Raw genomic sequence first — 14,719 nt, forward strand, 5'->3', positions numbered from 1 at the left:
GCAAGCTAAATTGTCCGCTGTGTGTGTGTGTGTGTGTGTTTGTGTGTGAATGAGAGTGTAAGGGTTATATACTGGGTATACTGGGTATATATTTCCAAGTTGCAGCTGGATGAGCATACGCTGCGTAATAACATATGCTGGATAAGTTGGTGGTTCATTTCACTGTGGTGACTCCTGAGTAATATAAATTTATACTATGAATACTTAGCTATACGTATAAGCTTAAACAGACTATACAAGTTATTCTTAAGACAGATAAATATTGTGCAATATTTTGTGCAAAAGGAGCAGCTGAGTTTAAAAAAAAAGCAAGTCGTGTAACAGGATTGTCTGGTATATTCACAAGTAAACATTGTTTTCCTTATTGAGTCCTTGTAAAATGGAGTTTAAAAAATAAAAAAGTGTTTGATGCATGTAGATTGAAAAGTGTTTCTGCAGATGGTTTGTCAAACCCACTCACCTGTGTGAGGCACAATCAGAAATGCACTGCATTTTTATAGAGATATGGAGTGATTAGAGAGATGAAAGAGTATGTTTACCACAAGTGGCTTAATATGGGTTCCACAGGAACTGGAAGTTAAATGGCAGGTCATATTAGCTGTGTCTCATTTCAGAGGCTACATCCTCTAAAGGATGCATTTAAAGGGAGCTGCGTCATTGTGGCGTGACGAAGGCTGTCTCATTTAAAAAATAAATAAATAATCGAAGACTCCTTCAAATTCAGTTCAATTCATCAAACGCAGCCTCAAAACGTGTCATTTGTTTACCAGGTAATGAAGGACACAACCGGTGGATCCTTCGCGGCCTTGAATGTCCCAATATTCATTGCGCGCTGATAACAGCAGGACTTTTTTCAAAATAAAACTCTGGATTAAATGTAGGAATTAGGTTTATTTTACTTCGATATCTAAACAAAAATGATGAATCATCTGCTCTGTATAATGCAGAGGGTTTCTGACTAATGCGATCATAAGCTTATGGACATCATCAAAATTGCTGATCCATGTTGGCAGAATGAAGTGGATAGTTACACAAAACAGGACATTTTGTAATCAGTTACTTACTCTTTACGACAGCCTATTTGAGTTTCTTTTTTTTCTGTTGGACACAAGAGAAGATATTTTGAAGAAATCCGCCCGCTTTAAAGGTTATCACTCAATTGAATGGGCGTTATCAGTTGTTATCAGCTGATGGATATGGGCCAGTAGGGGCCTTCTGCGCATACTGGTAGGCTCAGAAGTCTGTTATCATACATAGACATGGTTAAACAGCTATACTAATAGAGAAGACTCCAGGTCCAGATCTGTTTTTAAATTACTGTGATGGTTGGGTTTAGGGTTGGGGTAGTGGTAGACGATAATACAATACAATTAATGGGACATTTAATAAATAATATAAATAATTCTCATTAACTTCCAGCCATATGTGTTAACCATGTGGATGGATGATAACAGCTTACTAGTAGGCGCAGAAGGCCCTTACTGGCCCATTTCTATCTACTGATAACCACTGATAACACCCATTCAATTGAGTTATCACATTGAAATCAGCTGAGAAATCTGAAAACCTGCAACTATTAATGTCAATGTTCAATGTATGTTCAGTGTATTTGTTTTCTGGTGGTGGAAGTCAATGGCATTAGGATTTCAGCTTTCTTCAAAATATATTTTCTAGTGTTGAACAGAATGAAGAAACTAAACTAGGTTTGGAAACATTTGAGGGTGAGTAAATAGTGAGCAAATTGTCATTTTTTGTGTGAACTATCCCTTTAAAGGGGACCTATTATGCAAAAATCACTTTATAAGGGGCTTAAACACAGTTTTGTGAATATAACTAGCTTCTCATGATATTGTATTAATTTTATTTTTACGATCACACTTCATAAAAACAGTCTGTAGAAGCACTTGCTTGACATTCTCCCTTTGTATATATCATAAGAGGGGGGAAGCCCCACCCATTAGTGACAATCTCTCCCTCATTAGCATAGAACACTAGTCTTGTTTCTGAATATGCCACTATGCTGACACACAGGCATTTGTATCTCCGCCCTCTTTTGAAAAGAGAGCAATCTCATTTGAATATAAAGTGACAGTCACCAAAATGGCACAAGTAAGCCTAAAAGGGACAGTTGATTATAATTTTGAGCTGAAACTTCACATACACACTTTAGGTCCATCAAATACTTATTTTACATCTTGGCTGAACATTTTGAAATATGAATTATCAGATCATATTAATATTAACAGCCAAAAAATAAATAAATACATTTTGAATTGGGAACTTTAGCAGTCATAAATGTTAGAGATGCTCTCTCTCTCTCTCTCTCTCTCTCTCTCTCTCTCTCTCTCTTTATATATATATATATATATATATATATATATATATATATATATATATATATATATATATATATATATATATATATATACATACAAGTCTATAGTATGTTTTTGTAGCTCATCGGCACCGTTTTGATGTGTTTTGCAGGCTGGAGAGGGGATCCCATTGATCAGCGGAGGGAGAAACTCTTGCCGCTCAGCCGGAGATTCGTGAACAGGTCAAGGAGACTGAATCTAGAGGTTAGTGGCTTTATTCTAGCGGCGTTAGGATGGAGTGGGCTGTCGTTCTCGGTCTTCAGAGGATGCCTCTTCATTTATTTTGGCCCAAGATATCTGGCCATTTGTTTCTACCTCCGACAGTTGCAGGTTCTTTAAATGTAGGTTACAACCGAGCCACCAATACATCTGCTGGACATCTGACGGTTCTGGACTCTCCTATTGCTCTTGTTGTTTTTCAATTGTTTTCTTTACATCCATCGACGTTTTCATCACCGCAGGGGTTTTGGTGTGACCTGCAGGGGTCTTAAAAGCAAATCTTGCCATGTCAGTGTGTATTCTGATAGTATAGATGGTGTGTGTGTGATTCCAGGAGCGTCAGACAAACACTATTGCGCACCTCCTTTTCATGCAAACAAACCCACCGCGATCACTCAGCGTGTGGCTGAACGCTGAATTATTTATCTCGTCCTGCATCGATTTCATGAATTAGCAAAGAATCGCCAGGCCTTGAAGGTAAGGCGTTGGAAGGAAAATGTGAAATTGAGAGCAGTTCAAAAAAGGGACTGGAAATATGTGTGGTTATAAATAAAAATAGATTAATAACATTTACATTTTCATAAAGTGCTCGATTGAATGGAGGTTCATCACTGTGAGATTTTTCATCAGAGTGTTGAATATGAAGCACATTATTGGTCTTGTGTTATTCAAGGAGAGGAACATACTGCAGAATGACATGTGAAATGAAAGCATGCTAAAAGTACAACATGTCCATCAGTCCATTCAGATTAGTCTGACTATGGTGAAATTGCTGTAAAAAAAGATCATTGTATCTATAACTCACTTAATATTAGGCTCTGAAAAGATATTTTGCAGAAGCTAAATCTATGTTCAGTTGCCAAGAGCTTCTCATTTTCACAACACTGCATAACAGTGCAACTCTAGGTTTGTCGTGTTCAATATTGGACTATTACACCATGTCCTAACTACATGCGATGTGCAGTGGTGGAAAGAGTACTGAAAAATCATACTTCAGTAAAAGTAAAGTGCTTTGGATAAAAGCGTCTGCTAAATGACTAAATGTAAATGTAAATAACAGGTTACTAGTAGGCTCAGGAGGCCCTTACTGGCCCATTTATATCAACTGATAACTACTGATAACGCCCATACAATTGAGTGATAACATTCGAATCAGCTGAGAAATCTGAAAACCTGCAACTAATAACTTCAATGTTTAACGTATGTTCAATGTATTTGTTTTCTGGAAGTGGAAGTCAAGGGCTTCAGGATTTCAGCATTCTTCAAAATATATTTTGCCATTACTAGCCTAAAAATGTAGTGCATATAGAGTAAAAGTATCTGTTGTAAATATTACTCAAAGTGTGAGTAAAAAGTAGACTGTGAATGCAGAAGGAAGATTCCTGTAATAAGCGCGTGCACGTCTAGAACGTGCTGACGTAAGACGTCTGCTTTAGCCAATCACAACATTCAGACGCGTTTACGTCCGCGCGGTTCATGAGAATAAAAGCTTTTGAATATTTTTCCAGACACATTTATCTGCTAGAAGTTAGTCAGATCACGTTTATATGTTCTTCTTAATGCCAACTGTGTAAATAATCATCGATGAGATGCTTATGATAAGCCGTTGTTTGTTTACCTTCAAGCTTTGCGTGTGCCTGTGAAAACAGCCTGTGAGCACCAGCACACGCACATATTATGAATCTCGACATGCGAAAGTGATCCTGCGAAAGTTGTTCACAATATTGATCATCCACAGAGTTTGTAATTTATAGTCAAATGTTTACAAATACAAGCGCAGCCGTTTAAAGCTCATTTGTGGTGAATGATGTCAGAATTTACCGGTATTTTGGAATGGATGTGTGAATGCTCTTTTCCGGAAAATTTCTGTAACGTCCTCGCCTGTGTGAACAGCGCTTTTTTGAATATACCGGTAAAGTCGTTCCGGAAATTTTGCGGATATTTACCGGTATCACTGTGTGAAAGGGGCTAATGTTATATTGATGTCCAATAACGATGTTGAATGACGTTGATATTTGGTTGATTTTAGGTTGTTAGAAAGTAAACAAAATCCTGCGTCGAGTCAACATCTTAAACCAACGTCATATTGCCGTTAAATACTGACATTTATTCTTCAGGTTTGGCAACTAAAATCCAACATCTGATAGACGCCATACTGTTAACGTCAACACAACGTCAAGCTGTAACAGTATTAGATGTTGATATTTGGTTGCTTTTAGTTTGGGCGTTATACATTGATGTCGTCGGCCTGCGTTCTGACATCAACACAATTTTTATTCACCCTTGTTTTGAGGTGAGAAACTAAACAAACGAAAAACTTGTATTTCCAAAATTAGTTTATAAATAAGTCAAATAACATAAACACAGGGATGTACGCAAGTGTTGCACATGCTAAACAATAGAAAGGGCTTTAATTCTCATTTGCTTTCTTCTCTCATTCACCTTATTGTGGTAGAAAAAAAACACACTCACATCAGTTTGTATATAATAATATTAATAATAATGACATCAGGTGACCAAATTTCAATGTCTAGGCATCATCCTAGGACAATGTTATATCGATGTTCAATAACGATGTTGAATGACGTTGATATTTGGTTGATTTTAGGTTGTTAGAAAGTAAACAAAATCCTGCGTCGTGTCAACATCTTAAACCAGCGTCATATTGACGTCAAATACTGACATTTATTCTTCAGGTTTGGCAACTAAAATCCAACATCTGATAGACGCCATACTGTTAACGTCCACACAACGTCAAGCTGTAACAGTATTAGATGTTGATATTTGGTTGCTTTTAGTTTGGGCGTTGTACATTGATGTCGTCGGCCTGCGTTCTGACATCAACACGATTTTCATTTCCAAACAAAATGCATCTTTCCCACTTTGTTGGGGTACAACGTCAATCTGATGTCATGTTGACGTCTTGTGTCTGCTGGGTGCTGGGCGACCCCGGATTAATAAAGGGACTAAGCCTACAAGAAAATGAAAAAAATATAAAAATAATATATTAAAATATAATATAACATAACATAATATAATATAATATAATATAATATAATATAATATAATATAATATAATATAATATAATATAATATAATTCTACTTGATTTTATTGATTTGTGCTTTAATAAGTTCTTGGGATTCGATTTTATTACTTCTTTCATTCAGCACTTCAAAGTCCATACAGTATTCACAGCTAATTATAGCTTTTCTTTCATCCTTCGTTATGTTTATCTTGTACACTTCACTCAACTAACATGTTAAACAAATCACTGTGCTTAATATCTGTTTCAAACAGCCAAGGAAATTCCAGTAATTGGCCAGTGCTCTGCTTATCCTTGAGAAGTTGAAGACGAACATCTCTTCTGTCACCAGAAAATTAAGACCTTGAAACAGTTCATATTGTAATGCATTTTAATTCATTCAGCAGATTTCGTAAAATTACTTTTTAGTTGAATTAAATTGAGCCATCTCAGAGACTTACATGAGGAGGTCACTGGAAAAAAAAAGGGGTTTAGATTTTTATATACAAGTTTCTACATCAATGTTTATCAGAAAATCGTTAAATAATTAGAATAAGCTAAAATTATATTTTAATATCAAGAATATTAATAATAAATGTTGTATAATGTTAATGACTCATTAAAGTGCATAGATATACAAATATAAAATACTGAACACGAGTACTTTACAGAAAAAAAAACATATACATTTGTTTTAATTGTACATATCTATTCACTGGACAAAACTTGCTAATAATCTCATCCAACATATGTAACTTTTGTTACATGTTAACATAAATTTAAAAAATAAATAAATAAATAAATAAAATAAAGATTAACTTAATTTAAGTGTGTGTACTGTGTATTTCTATGCATACTGTCGAAGTCAGAATTATTAATCCCCCTGATTAATTAGCCTTCCTGTTTATTGTTTCCCCAATTTCTGTTTAACGGAGAGCAGATTTTTTTCAACACATTTCTAAACATAATAGTTTTAATGACTCATTTCTAATAACTGATTTATTTTATCTTGGTCATGATGACAGTAAATAATATTTTACTAGATATTTTTCATGACACTTCTATACAGCTTAAAGCAACATTTAAAGGCTTAACTAGGTTAATTAGGTGAACTAGGCAGGTTAGGTTATTAGGCAAGTCATTGTATATTGATGGTTTGTTTTGTAGACTATCGAAAACATTTAGCTTAAAGGGGCTAATAATTTTGACCTTAAAATGTTTTTAAAAAAAAATTAAAAACTGCTTCTAGCTGAAATAAAACCAATAAGACTTTTTCCAGAAGAAAAAAAAAATATTATAAGACATACTGTGCAAATGTCCTTGCTCTGTTAAAAATCAAGGAACTATTTAAAAAGAAATAATAATTCTAAGGGGGTTTAAAAATTCTGATTTCTACTGTATATTTGAGAAAATGTTTTTATTTATTGTTGAAGAAATAACATATATGTGTATATGATACAAATTATATTTAAGTTTAAATATATATGTGACTAAATTGTTTTGTATATTCTTGTTTCTTTTGATGTGTGTTTATGTATAAATTGTCAAAACTAACTTTTATTTTGGATGTAATTAACTGATGAATCCCTACCCCATAAGTTTTTCTAACATTTTGTTTTAGTTAATATTGATACATTATATGATCAATTAAGTACTGCATGAATAAAGACTGATACTTAAGTTATTTATCTACACATTTTAACTAAATAGTGATCATGTTCTGTTCTAAATAACTGTGCGTGTGTGTATATAAAAAGATGTAAACAATATATATATATATATATATATATATATATATATATATATATATATATATATATATATATATATATAGAATTTTTTAAATATATATTTTACATTTGATACCAATATTTAAGTCATGTGTATATATATATACACATATATATATACACATATATGTGTGTGTGTGTGTGTGTGTGTATATATATATATTTATTTATTTATATATATATATATATATATATATATATATATATATATATATATATATATACATATATACATATATACATATACATATAAATATAATATTTTATATATACATATTTTATATATACATATAAAAATAACATGTAATTAAGAAACTAATTTAGATTAAATGCAGTGTAAAACCCAACAGTCAACTTTATCAAACGAAATGAGTTCAAACGTTTTTCTAAATTGTTTGAGTTGCCTTTACTTGAGTTGGTTTTACAGTACACAGTTGGTTTCAGTTCTCCTCATGTATTGGATCTTACTGTGCTCATATTGCTTCGTTTACTCAAATGGATTAAGTTGACAGTACTCATTAGGATTAGGTTTTAAACTTAAATGTCTTTTGCAATCGGTTTCCTCAAATGGTTTGAGTTACCTTAACTTTTTGGGTTTTACATTGTACAATCACATAATACAATCAGATCAATAACTTGAATATGCTATGAAACTAAAGTGTTGAATCATAATAATGTAATTAATTATTATTCAAAATATTAAAATGTAATTACACCACAATATATAATAGTATTTTTATTTAATAATTGCTCAGGTTTTTCATTGTGTTTTTATTTATATTTGATTAGCTTTTTATGATTAAGCTCATTTGATTATTGCTTAATTGATAGAAATTTTGAACATCAGAATTGATCTTGAATTAATATTAATGTTTTGTATCTTTATCCACATTTGCCTCCCAAAACTAGTGCAGATAGTGAGTGGATTATTGTTTGAATTATGATTGTGCTTCTGTTCGATCACAGACAGTGAATGTCACCAACTGCTTGAGTCTCAATCACGTACAACAACAGCAGAAACACCAGCCTTTTCTTGCAGAAACAGATTGAGGATTATCGTGTGCTGTCTTTGAACCCCCTTTCAAAGGACATAGCACGATAAAGATGGAGAAAATGGAAAATGAGACAGGCCAACAGACATCGACTGTTTATGACACACAAAATAAGTCAGAAAGTTGACTGAAAGCAAAAGTATTCACTCTCGTGTGATTGTTTTTTTTTTTTTTTTTAAGAAAAAGACTCAATGGCTTTCTAAAGGTCTGCTTCTCTGGATAATTTTGCACAGGCGTGAGTAGAAATCAGTTTTATGGCATCTCAGACTGGCATCTGCAGATGGTGGCATTATTCATTCATTTGCAGATTCCTTCTTTTATTTGTTTATTTATTTATTACCCGTCAAGCAAAGACAAAAGAAAGTCAAGCAGGAGCTGTAGGCCAACTGATTCATAAAGTATGACTGCTTGTGCTTCGGGAATCGTTTCTTATGTAATGGAAGAGAATTAGCTGAGCTACGATCAGAGATGGAAGAGAGTGTTGGAGAAAAATGTAGACACAGATTTTGGCCAGGTGTGAAGGTTGAACATAACTGGCCTTAATGGCTGTAAAAGGAATTATATGGGATTTTGATGCAACTTCAGATGTAAAAGCAATAGAAAAAAAAATTTAAATAAAAAAATAAATAAAATAAAATAAAATGTAATAAAGTGAAAAGAAAATATAAAAATATATAATAAATTAATTATAAAATAAATTAAATTAAATTTAAATAAAATAAATTAAAATTAAATAAAGAATAAATATAGAATAAAAAATTTTAATGAAAAATAATATAATAATTAAATAAAAAAATTAAAGAATATAATTTAAAAATAGTAAAAATAAAATAAATTAAATTTAAAATCAAATTAAATTTAAAATAAAATTATGAAAAATGTAAAATAACTATGAAATGTTTAAAATGAAATGAAATTAAAATAATAAAATAATTACAATTAGATTAAACAAATACAAATTAAAGTAAATTAAATTAAAAAGTGGTAAAATAAATTTTAATTAAATAAAATCAAAAATAATTCAATAAGAAATAATATGAGGACAATATGAAAAAAAAATATGAAGTAAAATTTTATCAAGTCAAATAATGATCAATATGGGATTATGATCCCACTGTACATGTGAAATAAAATAAAATAAATTAAATTAAGTTTAAAAAGTAAATAAATTAAATTAAAATAAAATAATTAAAATGAAAAACATTTAAATAAAAAAATATAAAACAAAATAAATTTAATAAAAATAAATTCAATGTGAAATAAAATGATGAAAATATAAAAATAAATATGAAATAAAAATTAAATCAAGTTAAATAAAATGAATTAAATAAAACAATACAATTAAATAAAATTATTTATACATAATAATTATAATAATTAAAAATAAATAAATAAATAAATAAATAAAGTAAGCTGTTAGTTATTTCATAAATGTGGCAATAAGAATTATAATGACAAGGGTTAGGACAGTATGTCATTATTACATTCCTTTTTTATTACTATCTTTTCATTTCATTTCTATCTGTATAGTTTTATATAACTTCAGTTATCAGGGTGATGGAAATCCACCTTGTGTTATAAGTGTTTTATTTTTGCATGAACCTAAAGGTGTCAGACTTTTGATCCTCACTCAGCTGATACTCAACTGCCATTTTCTCACCTGCAGTCAGGGGAAGGGGCTTACAGACAGGTCAATTGGTTTATCATCATAAAATTGTACATTATGCATCGGCTATATTACTGCTTTGTTATGCAAAGGAAAAGCGAGTTGCATTCACTGTGAGGTGAGTCTAACTTGCCCTTGAGAAGCCGGCGTTTTAACTATCTCTTTTCATTGCGCCGTTTATTTATTCTTTTATTTACCAAAGCTGTGTCAGCTCTTCTGACTTATTAGAGCGCGAGGGGACAGAAGTGAGGTGAGGGATGTCTGCTGCATTTGTGTTCGGCAATTAGACTTACTGTCTCTCTCCTTCAAGCCGGAGATAATTGCTCAAATAAATTCTGTCAGCGACACTAGAAGCTTTTTTCCATCTGACTTTCTCCTCGCTGCACTGCTTGCTCATTGAGTGACTCTTATTCTTTGCTTCTGATTACGTTTTCTACTCCTATATGTTTCTCTGCGTCAGGAATTGGGGAAAAAAATATACAGTGGGGCTAATAATTCAGAATGGATAATAATTCTGACTTCAACTGTATGTTCAAATACAGCAGACATTTAGCAAAGACACGATGGCTTTCGAAACGTCTGCAACTCTGGACATCGTTGCACAGGCGTTGTTCTAAAATTAGGGTTTATTAAGCTGTGGCAGATTAATGGGAAATGATTATGGGTGCAATGTCATAACCATACTCTACCTGACAAAAGTCTTGTCACCTATCCAATTTTAGGAACAACAAATAATAACTTGACTTCTAGTTGACCTTTTGGTGTCAGAAGTGGCTTATATGAAAGGCAAATGCCTCTAGATTACACTTATTTGACCAAAATAAAACATGATCATGCCTTGATTTTTAACTATTTAATTAGGACAGTAAGATCTGACTTTTTTTGCTTATGCAGAAGTCTTGTCACTTAACAGACATAATGTCCAGAATAGAATAAAGTCAGTGCAGTGGAAAAAAAATGCATATTGTGTATGACTCCCATGAGCTTGGAGGACTGCATCCATACATCTCTGCAATGACTCCAATAACTTATTAATAAAGCCCATACTGAATGTTACCCCAATCATGATTTTTCCTTCACCAAACTTATCTGATATCTGTGAGAATCTTGGGTTCACGCGGGTTCCAGTAGGTCTTCTGCAGTAAATGTGATGATTGGGATGCAGTTCAACAGAGGATTCATCAGACCTTTTGACAATTTTCTAAATCTATTCATTGCCTTAAATTGATTTGGAGAAAACCACTATTTTATTTTACTATTTTAATTTATTTAATTATTTTTTTATATTTAATATAGCGAAGCAGTGGCGCGGTAGGTAGTGCTGTCGCCTCACAGCAATAAGGTCGCTGGTTCGAGCCTCGGCTCAGTTGGCGTTTCTGTGTGGAGTTTGCATGTTCTCCCTGCGATTGCGTGTGTTTGCTCCGGTTTCCCATACAGTCCAAAGACATGCGGTACAGGTGAATTGGGTAGGCTAAATTGTTGGTAGTATATGAGTGTGTGTGTGAATGTGTGTGTGGATGTTTCCCAGAGATGGGTTGTGGCTGGAAGGGCATCCGCTGTGTAAAAAATTGCTGGATAAGTTGGCGGTTCATTCTGCTGTGGCGACCCCGCATTAACAAAGGGACTAAGTCAACAAGAAAATGAATGAATATTTAATATATTTTTGTTATATTTTGTATTCTACATATAGATTTTTTATTTTATTTTTTTTGATTTTATATATTTATTTGATTTTATGTTTTATATTATATATACAGTTGAAGTCAGAATTATTAGCCCCCCTGTTTATTTTTTCCCCAATTTCTGTTTATAGGAGAGCAGTTTTTTCAGCACATTTCTAAACATAATAGTCTTATTGACTCATTTCTAATAACTGATTTATTTTATCTTTGCCATAATGACAGTAAATAATATTTGACTAGATATTTTCCAAGACACTTCTATACAGCTTAAAGTGACATCTAAATGCTTAACTGGGTTAGTTAGGTGAACGAGGCAGGTTAGGTTAATTAGGCAAGTCATTGTATAATGATGGTCTGTAGACTATCGAAAAAAATAGCTTAAAAAGGGCTAATAATTTTTACCTTAATATGGTTTAAAAACATTAAAAAATAAAAACAGCTTTTATTCTAGCTGAAATAAAACAAATAAAGCTTTCTCCAGAAAACACACACACACACACACACACACACACACACACACACACACACACACACACACATATATATATATATATATATATTGTCAGACATACTGTGAAAGTTACCTTGCTTTGTTAAACATCATTTGGGAAATATTTAGAAAAGAGGAAAAAATTCAAAGGGGGTTTAATAATTCTGAATTCAACTGTGTATATATATATATATATATATATATATATATATATATATATATATATATATATATATATATATATATATAAAATATAATAAAATATAATATATAATGTATTTTTTAATGTTTTGTTTTGTTTTGATGAATAATAATTGGCTCAGACTGGAGTTTAGAAAGATTATCACGTATTTCATGTAGAAACTAGGGTGAAATAATTGTAAATGTTTGATACTCGATACAATTTATATATTATAATTTTAGTGTGCTATCACATTTACCATATAAACATTAAATAGTTATTTTAGTAATTTAAATAGTAGTGCAAACTACTACAATAAATAAATAAATAAATAAATAAATAAATAAATAAATAAATAAATAAATAAATAAATAAATAAATAATGAAAAATGTGGCTTAGAGGGAGAGCACTGTGCTCTCATCAAAGAGATGGGTTCAAACCCCACTCACTCTTGGCGACGGTGGGGCAAGGGGTAGCACAATTACCCTAGTGTGAAGTACTGTCACCTCACAGCAAGAAGGTTGCTGGTTCGAGCCTCTGCTGGGTCGGTTGGCATTTCTGTGTGGAATTTGCATGTTCTCTCCCTTTAATGGGTTTCCTCCGGGTGCTCCGGTTTCCCCCACAAGTCCAAAGACATGCGGTACAGGTGAATTGTGTATGCTAAATTGGCCGTAGTGTATGAGTATGATTGAGTGTGTATGGGTGTCTCCCAGTGATGGGTTGCAGCTGGAAGGGCATCGTCTGCATAAACATATGCTGTATAAGTTGATGGTTCATTCCACTGTGGCGACCCCAGATTATTAAAGGGACTAAGCCGAAAAGAAATGAATGAATGAATTAAAAAAATAGTGTGGTGTCAAGTAGCATATTGTACAGTGTCACAGTCATTGTTCTTGACTTCTGAAAGGTGTTCTCCCGCTCCCGCACACCAGTCACTATTAAATCAGTTTTCCACAGTCTACTTCAGTCGTGTTTACGCTGACATGAACAGACAAGTGCTAACAAGACATGTATAGCTTTCTCTAACCTCCCGAACTCTGTGCATTTCTACACATCTGAGTGCAGTCAAGCAGAGATTGACCGCTGGATTTATAACACACAGACACACACACACACACACACACACACACACACACACACACACACACACACACACACACACACACTCAGAGTCACTAGGGTCTCATTTCGGTTATTTACACACTCCTGCATTGGCCGATTCACTCCATATATAATCATGGTGTCCTGATGAAATGTCAAGAGCAGTTTCTGTTCATCTACAGAGAATGGTTCATTGTTTTGTGTTTATTTGTCTTTTGGCTTGTCTTCTGTCACTCAGTTAAACTTAACATTAGAGCCCGAATGCCGTTCAATTTACCGCCTGATCATTCAGAGGGTCTTGTTTATTGCAGTTACAGGCTCACTTTCATACGCGGTATACATTTTAAATTAAATGTGTAATAAATTAAACTATTTTAAATTAAAATGAAATTATTTTATTTTATTTTACACAGAACTATATGAACTTTAGACAGTTATCAAACGTAAATTACATGGCATCTTATTATCGTAACTATGAAATTTAAAAAACAAGAACATGATGTATTACTTTTGACTCTTTATTCATAATTTTGAATGAATCAGCTCTTTTTATTTTTGACAGGATAATTATAGCATGATAGATTAATTATAGTGAAATATGCTTCAACGTTTTGTGGGACAAATATGGGACAATATGGGCAAACAATTGCATAAGGAACAAATAATACAAAACAAATAACCCTTTTTTATGTATGTATGTATGTATGTATGTATGTATGTATGTATGTATTTATTTATTTATTTATTTATTTGTTTATTTATTTATTTATTTATTGTATTTTATTATTATTTATAAAATTATATTTTGTTTTATCATTTTGTTTTATTTTATTGTGTTTTATTTTGTTGATTTTTTTTTGTTTTGTTTCATTTTATTGTATTGTTTGTTTAATTAAATTTTATTTTGTTTTATTGTTTTGTCTTGTTTTATTGTTTTTATTTATTTTATTTTGTTGTTTTGTTTAACAAACACAAAATATGCACACTTGACAATTAATAAGAAATTTAAGAGCATTTATCTTAAACTTTCAAAACAACAGGGTATGTTAAGTTTGACCCTTTATTCATAATTGTGCATGTATCTCTTTTTTATTTTTGTAACCATACTTTCAGCATGACAGATGAATTATGGTGAAAT

The 14,719-nt window shown here is 32.0% G+C and overlaps 1 protein-coding gene across 4 annotated transcripts in view; it reads left to right on the forward strand.

The window, feature by feature from the left end:
• The window catches only part of LOC101886358 (cadherin-18), a 433,737-nt gene that overhangs the window by 123,905 nt on the left and 295,113 nt on the right, over positions 1-14,719 (forward strand). For all 4 annotated transcript variants that reach the window (XM_021480410.3, XM_073918841.1, XM_073918837.1 and 1 more), the window contains one exon: positions 2,488-2,579. The gene's annotated coding sequence lies outside the window, so the exon portion shown is untranslated. The remainder of the gene's footprint in view (positions 1-2,487; positions 2,580-14,719) is intronic.

Source organism: Danio rerio, chromosome 12, assembly GCF_049306965.1.
Source record: "Danio rerio strain Tuebingen ecotype United States chromosome 12, GRCz12tu, whole genome shotgun sequence".
Lineage (NCBI taxonomy): Eukaryota > Metazoa > Chordata > Actinopteri > Cypriniformes > Danionidae > Danio > Danio rerio.